The following is a 9,068-nucleotide window of genomic DNA, read 5'->3' as shown; positions in this document are numbered from 1 at the left end:
CTAATTATCACGAGAACTGTTCCCCTTCTGTGGGTATCTCTAGTATACAACTTCATAAGTGAAGGCTAGGCCTGCAGAACTACCTTATGGCATCACACGGAGGCCAAGTAAGAACTGATGCTGAAAGCCCTGAGGTGAGGCCACCACCAGCAAATCTTCCAAGAGCTTTGGTTGGCATCCATTCACTTTGTTCTGCCACTAAGAAATGTTCTAAAGACAGAGTGAGGAAGCCTTCCTTTCTTTGTTAGCAACACCTCAAAGTCTGCATGATCAGTCAGTTCAAAGACACCAACTTAGAGGATACAAGGGCCCCTATTATCATAGGCCAAATAACATGAGAGTTACAGGATTTATTTCTTGTTCACAAACCCTGGTTTGTCCCCTGTAGCAGGAACCATATGTTGTGGTTTGTCCTGAAGTTATCTGTATTTTGATGCTAATTCCACTGCCCCAAGGACAGCTGCCTAGTTACATACTCAGGAATCTGGTGACTTCACCAGAACCTTGCCATTGAATTTGTAAAGTACAGGTGAGGGACAGGTACAGGATAGAAGGAGGCCTGTCATTGGAGGAAAAGGAAGGATGGGTGGGAGAGAAGTTTGAAGGAAGAGGAGAGAGAGGAGGAGACAGGAGGGAGAGAGGGTGAGAAGCAGGTGATGTTAATATTCTGCTCTATGTATTTACAGGTTGTTATTAATGTTCCTAAGGGATGTGTGGTACTGGGCTTTGTATGTTTAAGTGGGCAATTATATCTTATCAATTGGATCTAAGATTATTGTGTTGTATGTTCTTTTATGTGACAGTTTGAGTGTAGGAAAGTGTGGGGTGACTGGTCTGGGCCACCACGGAGTTGGGATGTATTTCCACCAAGATATCTAGCAGATACCTTGGGACACTGCCGTGCGGACCTAGCGGGGTAAAAGACTTACTTTATTTATTTTTATATTTTTACAACAACACCATATGCCAAGCCCAAGGAACCTAGGCCAAGAATCTTAGGCATCAGAGAAGTGGGACTTACAAAAGAAAAAAACAACAACAATAAATATTTGATTTGAATTTGTAGTATAAATAAATGAACGTAAATGACAACTCTCCAGGAAGAAGTATCTGCATTTGCTAGGCTTTGGAGCTAGCAAGTAGCTGGGGTTTAGGGTCACTGAAAGCATCAACCAGACATTCTTTTAGGTTTCCAGACAGAAAATAGGCCTTCTTGGCCAGGTATCAGTGGGTGTGTGTGCTTCCTGAAACCCTGTGCATCACTGTGTGCATTGATCATACCCTTAGCATCATTTCCCTACCAGGGATTCTAGGAAATCCCTACATGGAATCCACAGTTACCTTGAGAGGACCATGACCTAAAACTGCTTGTGAACTTGTGCCCAAAGGAAGATAGTTCTGTTTCCCTGAGATGCAGTGCCCTTGGCTCCCACACTGCCACGATCTGCTGTCACCTGCCTCAAACATTGGCCTGAGGGCTCTGTGGCACAACTCTGGAATTGATATTTAGCATTTCAGAAAATTGGCAGCAGTTTCTCCGTGACTCTTTAGAGACCACTTCACCCCACCCTTCTTGGCACTTTTTCATACTTTCTAAGGTTGAAATGAATACTCCTTTTCATTTAGTTTAGATAGCAATGAGATTTCAGCAAGACCTCCTCAGACACAGAACACAAGGAAATTCAGAGGCCCCTTAACATTCAGAGTCCTTCTGAACTGAAGGAGCTTCTTTGCCCCAGGAAAAGAATGTAACAGTTCCACAAGGAGCTGAGTGAGCTACATAATCCTGTTTTAACAGAAAGCATATCCCCTAGAGGTAAACAGGGGCTAGCTATCAGAGAGACCTCAGAGCTGCAGTGTCTTCCCAGCCCTGGGCTGGGTTATGACAGCAGAATCCTAAGAAGTTAGCTGGCAACAGCACACACACACACACACACACACACACACACACACACACACACACACACACACACACACGTGCATGCACACTCGAAAAGGCAGGGAGAGAAGCCAGATTCAGAAACTGGGAAATAGAGGTTCAAAGAAGCCCTCAGAGAGCCTGTCCTCTTGCCTCTCCTCTTGCCTCTCCTCTTGCCTCTCCTGAATAGATGCCCTGAGGGTTTTTGGATGCCAGTAGGGCTCGGTGGAGAGGCAGTGATGTTTGAAGGCTTCGCTCTACTGAAAGCCCAGATGCCCTGCCAAGCATCCTGCCTGTGCAGCTGTTTCCCTTGGGAGAGAAGAGGAAACCATGACCAATCAGAAAGCCTTAGGTCCACACATTTCTGTGGTGCTCACATGTATAGAAGAGCTCCAGGCACAGGGTCCTCTCTTCTCAGAATGCAGACACCTGTGCTGCTGATCGCACTTCCTGAGCAAGGAAAGGATGCAAAAAAACCTACCTTTCCCTGCCTCATTTCATCTCGCTTTTAAAAACAATTTTTTGAGAATTTTATACAATGAGTATTATATTTACATCATTAGTAACTCTCCATCTTCCCTCCAAGTCCTCCTGTGTTCCTCTTTCTCTCAAGTCTATGACCTCTTCTTTAACTATTATTGTTACATACATACACACACACACACACACACACACCTACACACTCACACACACACACACACAGAGGCACACACAAATACATGCACATGTGCTTTGTCTGATAAGTGTTGCTCATATGTAGATGTGTTTAGGGCTGATCACTTGACATTGAAGATCTAACAGGGGTATCATCCCTAGAGGAGACTGCTGCTTCTTCCCTCAGCAGCTGTTCCCCCAGGGATTGGGACTTTCCAGTTTTCCCCGACATACATGGACAAAGCACACCAAGCCAACATGGTTCCACGTGGAGAGGTTTAATGAGACAAGAAGAGGAGAGGAGAGGAAAGGTTGACCATGAGCACATGGAGGGAAGGTAGGGGATGGGGAGAGAAGGGACAGGGACAGAGGGGAAGAGAGCAGAAAAGTAAAGAACAAAGAGAGGAGTAAGAGGGGGAGGAAGGGGCGAGCAGCCCCCTCTTATAGTATCAGGTCCAGCTGGCTGTTGCCAGGCAACTGTAGGGCAGCGCATATCTGACTGTTCCCAGGTAGCTGAGGGGGTGGAGCTTAGACAGAACACCAACAACATTAGCATGTCAAGTAGTGTTCTCACCCTGCTGATCTTGTTTAGGTCTCCATATTGTTGAGTTTCCTTGGGTATAGTTTCCCTGTCATATATAGAAGATATTGTCTTACATCAGACTTCCTGGTCCTCTGGTTTTTACTATCTTTCTCCAGCCTCTTCCACAATGTTCCTGAGCCTTAGGTACAATGGTGTATAACAGATGTATTAACCAGCCTTGGCTACCCCACACTTAGCTGTTTGCTGCATTCTGACCAGTTGTGGATTTCTGTAGTGGTCTTTATCTACTGCAAAAGAAACTTTCTTTAACAGCCCTGTGTTCTCAGCTCTGTTTTTTGAGGGGTACCACTGGGAACCTTGGCACTAACTTCTATCATCCCTTCCATTGGCAAGTCCTAACAGGTATCAGAAGCCTGGAGCAAGCCAGTGAGACAAAAGTTAGAACAGCCCGACCTCCTCCACCCCCAGAGACAGTATAGCCAATACCACAAGGCTGCTCTTTCAAGAAAGCAGGAAATCTGTGTTTATAGGTGAAATGTTCTGTTTATAAAAGAGTAGTTATGTAGGACAAGCTTGGCCTGGGGCTACTGTCTGCTCCCCTTCCTCTGAGAAGGAAGCTCCCCTGTGGAGGGCTGTACTACACAACCCCAGCCCCTGCCTTCAAGCACACTGCTAATGCACTGGAGTCATACAGAGCACAGCCGGTGCTGTCATGCAGAACAGCTGGTGCTAGGGAGTCCCGAGGCTGAATAAGTTATTTCCTTAAATCCACAAAGCCACAGACACCCTGATCTAAGCAGTAACTTGAATCTTTCCTTTTCTGGTTCGGACCAAATTGTCATTTCCTTACCAGCTGTTGTAGAAATGGCCGGTCTTTGCCTCATATGGCCATAATGGAATAGCAGTAGTAGTCCTTAAGCACTAAATGCTCCTCTGAAAACAGTTGATCATAGCAGTTCAGTTATGGCATGGCTAAACGAGGTACCTGTGTTGCTATGAATCCTTGGGACTCCTATGACATAGCACTCTTGCCATATATCTGTGAAGTTCTAGAACTCACTATTCCCTCTAGTCCATTGTCTTGGGAAGCTAAGGAATGAAAATCTTGAGACTGCTCAAAGCCTTACATGATGGCACAAGCCTGTTAGGAAGCACATAGGAAAGCTGAAGCCAGGTGAGTTCAAAGCCAGCCTGAGCTAAATAGTGAGGCCCTATCCCTAAAAAGAAGAAAAGGAAAAGGAGGAGAAGGAAGAGAGAGGATTGCTTAGACAACTTGCTCTTAGGATTCAGGTACAGAGAAGAGGCCTCATCTCTCCCTTTCTACATGGGGCCTCTCTTGGTCCCACAAATTCTGTGCTTTTTTTAAATCCATGTCAATATTAAACTTCTTTCCCATCCCCTCTTCTCTTCCTCCATGTATCCCTTTTCAGGAAATTAGAGGAAAATATAACAGCTATTAAAGTTCTTCCCTGATAATACATAAATATCAGAAAGGTTGTTTTGCTCCCAAGATGACTTTTTGTGAACAGACTGAGCCCAAATCCCCCTTCACCAATACACTCTGGACATCTGATCAAATCCCTGGGCTCTTGTCTCCACATAGTCTTCAGGTCCATGGTATCTGCAACTGGTGAAGCTGTTGTCTGTATCCACCCACATCCATCCAGGTCATCAACAAAGTAGTCGCCCATTTCTACATGATCCTTGCAAGGCATATGTGATTTGGACTGAGCTAGGTCTGATCCCAGGACCCAGGAAGTAGAGGCAGGAGGATCAGAATTTCAAGGCCACCCTTAGTTATATAGTGAGTTTGAGAACAGTCTATGATATGCAAGGGCCTGAAATAACTGAATAAATAAATGTATAAAGGAATGTCTTTTTCAAAAAGAATATTTTTAAAATATCAATAAAAATATCATAGAGGATGACAGTGATGTTAATAATGTTAATAAAATATTAACTATGAGAAGATCCATAATTAATAATTGCCATTGATATCATTGCATATTTCAGCTTTGCTTTTGAGCACAGAAATAACATCCATGACTTTACTTTCTCAACTATTTGATTAGCGAGCAATGAACAACCGTTCACTTCTGCCACAGTCTCTATGTGGAGGTAATTCGATCAAGAGAGCAGGCTTTTAAATTCAGCATCTATTAAATGGATTAATAGAAATACCAGGTCTTAGTAGAGTATAGTAGCTCATTCTTCTAATCACTTGAGAGCAGAGGACTTGAGGACTTGAGAGCAGAGAAGAGTTATCATTAGCTAGAGGTCGACCTGGTCTCCATAGTGAGTGCCAAGGCTATGTGAGAAGATACTGTATCAAAAAAATACAGAACATTAACAACACTGTATTGAGTATTTTAAAACCCATAAGAAAGCAGGCTTTAAGTATTCCCAGAACAAAATGGTGGTCAGCATGTGAATTAATGTATGTTAGCTTGACTTTGCTATCCACGATGATATGATTAACCCATATTTCAAAGTATCCTTTTGTATGCAATAAATATGTACAAGATTTGTTATTTTAAAAATGAAATTCAAAAAATATCACAACAAAAAAGGAAAAAACTCAACAAAAAAGGTTTGTGTGTCCATGTATGTGTATATATAGAGACAAAGTATAGATACAGATATTTAAACTATGATGGAGACAGCAAATTCTCTTGAGCTTCAAGGAAAGGCAAAAGGAAAGTGATTAGGGGCAGGAAAAATTGGGGAAACTTCTTGGAGAAGGTGATACTTGATCTAGAACTCGGGGAATGAGGACAACCTATTGAATCTTTAGCAGTAGGCACAATTCTGCCCCTAAACTGAGATGGAAAGCAAAGGGAACCAGTCAAACAACAGAAAAAAAGTAGGTAATTCGATCAAGAGAGTAGGCTTTTAAATTCAGCATCTATTAAAATGATTTTTTATTATTTTAAAATTATATGTAAATTTGCATGTTTATGTATATATGTGCACATGAATGCAGGCACATGTGGAATTCATAAGAGGGTACCACAAAGCTAAAGTTATGGGTAGTTGGGTGAATGCTGGGAACCAAACATGGATCTTCTGCAAGAGCAGTACATGGTCTAAACCACTAGCCCATCTCTCTAGCTCATAAATTCAGCACCTTTTGGAATTGAGTTTAAGCGAAATTGTTCTGCTGCTGGTGGTACTTGGACTGGCGGCAAAGCACAAAGGAGCTGGAAGGATAACCAATAAAAGACAATGGACTAAGCCACAGATATAAACTGAATGTTTATGTTCTTACTGGTCTTATACAAACACACACATAAGGAAAGTTATAATAATTTTAGCAATCTGAACCAGCTAAGATACTGTTATCTTGATACAATTTAATAGGAAAGTCTCTTTCATGGTTTTTACTTGAAAACTGGCTCTGCAGTTAGTGACCTACTTTGGTAGGCTGTGAAACCTTTGGGATAGGGAACCTCCTTGGGTAGTGGGATGAGAGCCTTAAAAGTTAAATATACTTCTAGTTGCCATCTGCTTCCGATCTAGTATAATGTAACAAGCTACATTGCCACTTTTCACTGCTGTTGACAGTTCTAGTTCAAACTCACTAGGCTTTCTTGTTTTTGAACTTGTGGCATCACGGCATAGCATGTTAGGGGGTGAACTAAAGAGAATGCTGTTCTCTTCATTTAACCAGAAAGACACAGATAGGAAGAGACCAGAGTTTCAATATCCCCATCAAAGGCACACATAATGACGTAACTTTCTTCCTCCAAGTCCGATCTCCTGAATACTTCTACCTTTCAGTAATAGCATGGATGAGGGTAAAGCCATCTGAACACACAGATCACTGCAGAAAATCCAAAAGCCAAACCACAACTCACCCAACACAGTGGCTATCTAAGCCAACCACGTGGTTATTGGGGCAGGACCAAGCAATTACCAATTGCTCCTGGAACTCTTACACTTATCCATTTGTACTTCTAAAAATGCAGAGAAGGAAAACCTGCCTTACCAAAGAGATTCTAGAATCTTCCCCATGAAGACAGTTGGATGCAACTCAAAAATTTCTTTGACACATTTGTTGACTGCTGTCTATTGATTTCTTTTTTTTTTAAAGATTTATTTATTTATTTATTATATATATAAGTACACTGTAGCTGTCTTCAGATACACCAGAAGAGGGCATCGGATCTCTTTACAGATGGTTGTGAGCCACCATGTGGTTGCTGGGAATTGAACTCATGACCTCTGAAAGAGCAGTCGGGTGCTCTTAACTGCTGAGCCATCTCTCCAGCCCGTCTATTGATTTCTAAGCAGCAATTTCCCCCACTATGTCCTAGAAATAACACTATCAGCAATGAGAATATCGTATGCTTATACCAGTCAATCAACTCACTTTTTAAAACAATGTCATTGTGTAGTTCTGTTGGTTAACGTTATATCCACTGTACTGATAGGGAGCCCAAAGTTTAGGGGCATAATCTGAACTTGACAGAACACTGGCTCTTCTCCAGAAAACTCCTTGGACTATTCCTAAAACAAAACTCATTTCAAAGGCAACTATTAATTCCAAATATGTATTATGTTTGATATTTAAGCAAAGGGAAGAGGGCAACCATGCATGTGCTATTTCTTATCTTGCCTCATTACACAAGCAAATTAAAGTTCCTCATACACAGAATAGTGAGCCCCATTTTTGGTTTTGGTTTTGTTAATCCCACAATGGAGTTTCTGGTCTACTAATCAACCTCATGCCTAGCTTTTCCTTCCCTGGAGTGTTCAGTCAGGAAGGTGAACACTCTCTCAGAGGAAGCTGTCTTGGGGCTCTAGGCCATAAAGGCTGAGTGAGCCCAGCGTCTCTTCCTGCCCTTTAACCTCTTAAGGCTGGGCTATGTTGTTCCATCCTGGCTCCTCTTAACGCCTCAGCTTAAGGAGGAAGAGAAGCAATTTCCTCCCTTATTTAATTCACTCAAAAAGGTACATACAGACTTCCTCTCAGCTCCTTCACAGCCTCTTCCTCCTGCTTTGAAACACCCTAATGGTTTTTAAATAGAGGCTTTACTCTTCAAAACTAACCCTTACAGAAACAGCTCTCCTCGTGTCTCCTTTTGTGCTGAAGAACAAGGCCAGAAGGCAAAAGACTACCTAGGAGCAGAGGTCCCCTGTGTAGTGTGGTCAGAGCTACATCCCTCTCAGCACTGCTGACTCTGAGCCAGGGACTGGCCATACCTGGCTGATAGAAGGGCTTTGATGGGCTTGGGTTTTGCATGTTCCTTTGCGTTGGTCAGCAGTTCCTTAGATGTATGTTGTTTGTTTAGAAAAAGTCTACTTATATACTTAGACATTTGTTATTCTGGGGATGGATCCTGAGGCCTTGCACATGCTAGGCAGGTGCTCTACCACTGAAACACATCCCTGGCCTGATTGCATTGTTCTAGTTCAAAATGTAAAATGGCAGGGATGGGCAGATGGTTGAGCAGTATGAGGCTCACTTGCTGTTCTTGCAGAGGACTGGAGTTCACCTATGTTGGACATCTCACAATGCCTGTAGCTTAGCTCCATGAGATCCAACACCTTCTTCTGGCCACCGTGGCATCAACATTTACATGCACATATGAGCACACACAGACATTCATATCATATGCATAATAAAAATTAATGAAATATTTAAAAATGTATTTAAAGGAAAAATGACATTAAAATGACTAAAGACATCTCACATCTATACCCTCACCTCCCCATTCCGTCCCTCCCATACATATAACGGGCTTTATTAATTTCTTAGGTATCTTTTCACTTGGTTATGGAATAAGCTTTCTACTTTTCTTCCAGAGCAAACATTCTCATTGGGTTTGCTAACACTCCCAAGACAGGTGAATACTAACTTTTGAAAGTGAAAGATTCTTAGTCTTTTGTATATAAATCACAAATATATATTATGCATACAGGACATAAACAGATGTTCATGGCATTAAA

General features: G+C 42.3%; 1 long non-coding RNA gene across 1 annotated transcript; it reads right to left on the bottom strand.

Annotated features, from left to right (window-relative positions):
• Positions 1 to 2,834: 2,834 nt before the first annotated feature.
• Positions 2,835 to 4,167, bottom strand: LOC134482943 (uncharacterized). The gene is made up of 2 exons (XR_015642947.1): positions 3,967 to 4,167; positions 2,835 to 3,201 (listed from the first exon to the last, which is right to left on the bottom strand). It is a non-coding gene; the product is annotated as an uncharacterized LOC134482943 (long non-coding RNA).
• Positions 4,168 to 9,068: the final 4,901 nt, after the last annotated feature.

This window comes from Rattus norvegicus, chromosome 18 (assembly GCF_021556685.1).
Source record: "Rattus norvegicus strain SHRSP/BbbUtx chromosome 18, alternate assembly SHRSP_T2T, whole genome shotgun sequence".
Classification (NCBI taxonomy): Eukaryota; Metazoa; Chordata; class Mammalia; order Rodentia; family Muridae; genus Rattus; species Rattus norvegicus.
The sequence above is the reverse complement of the archived record's forward strand: the minus strand, read 5'-3'. Positions and strand labels throughout refer to the sequence as shown.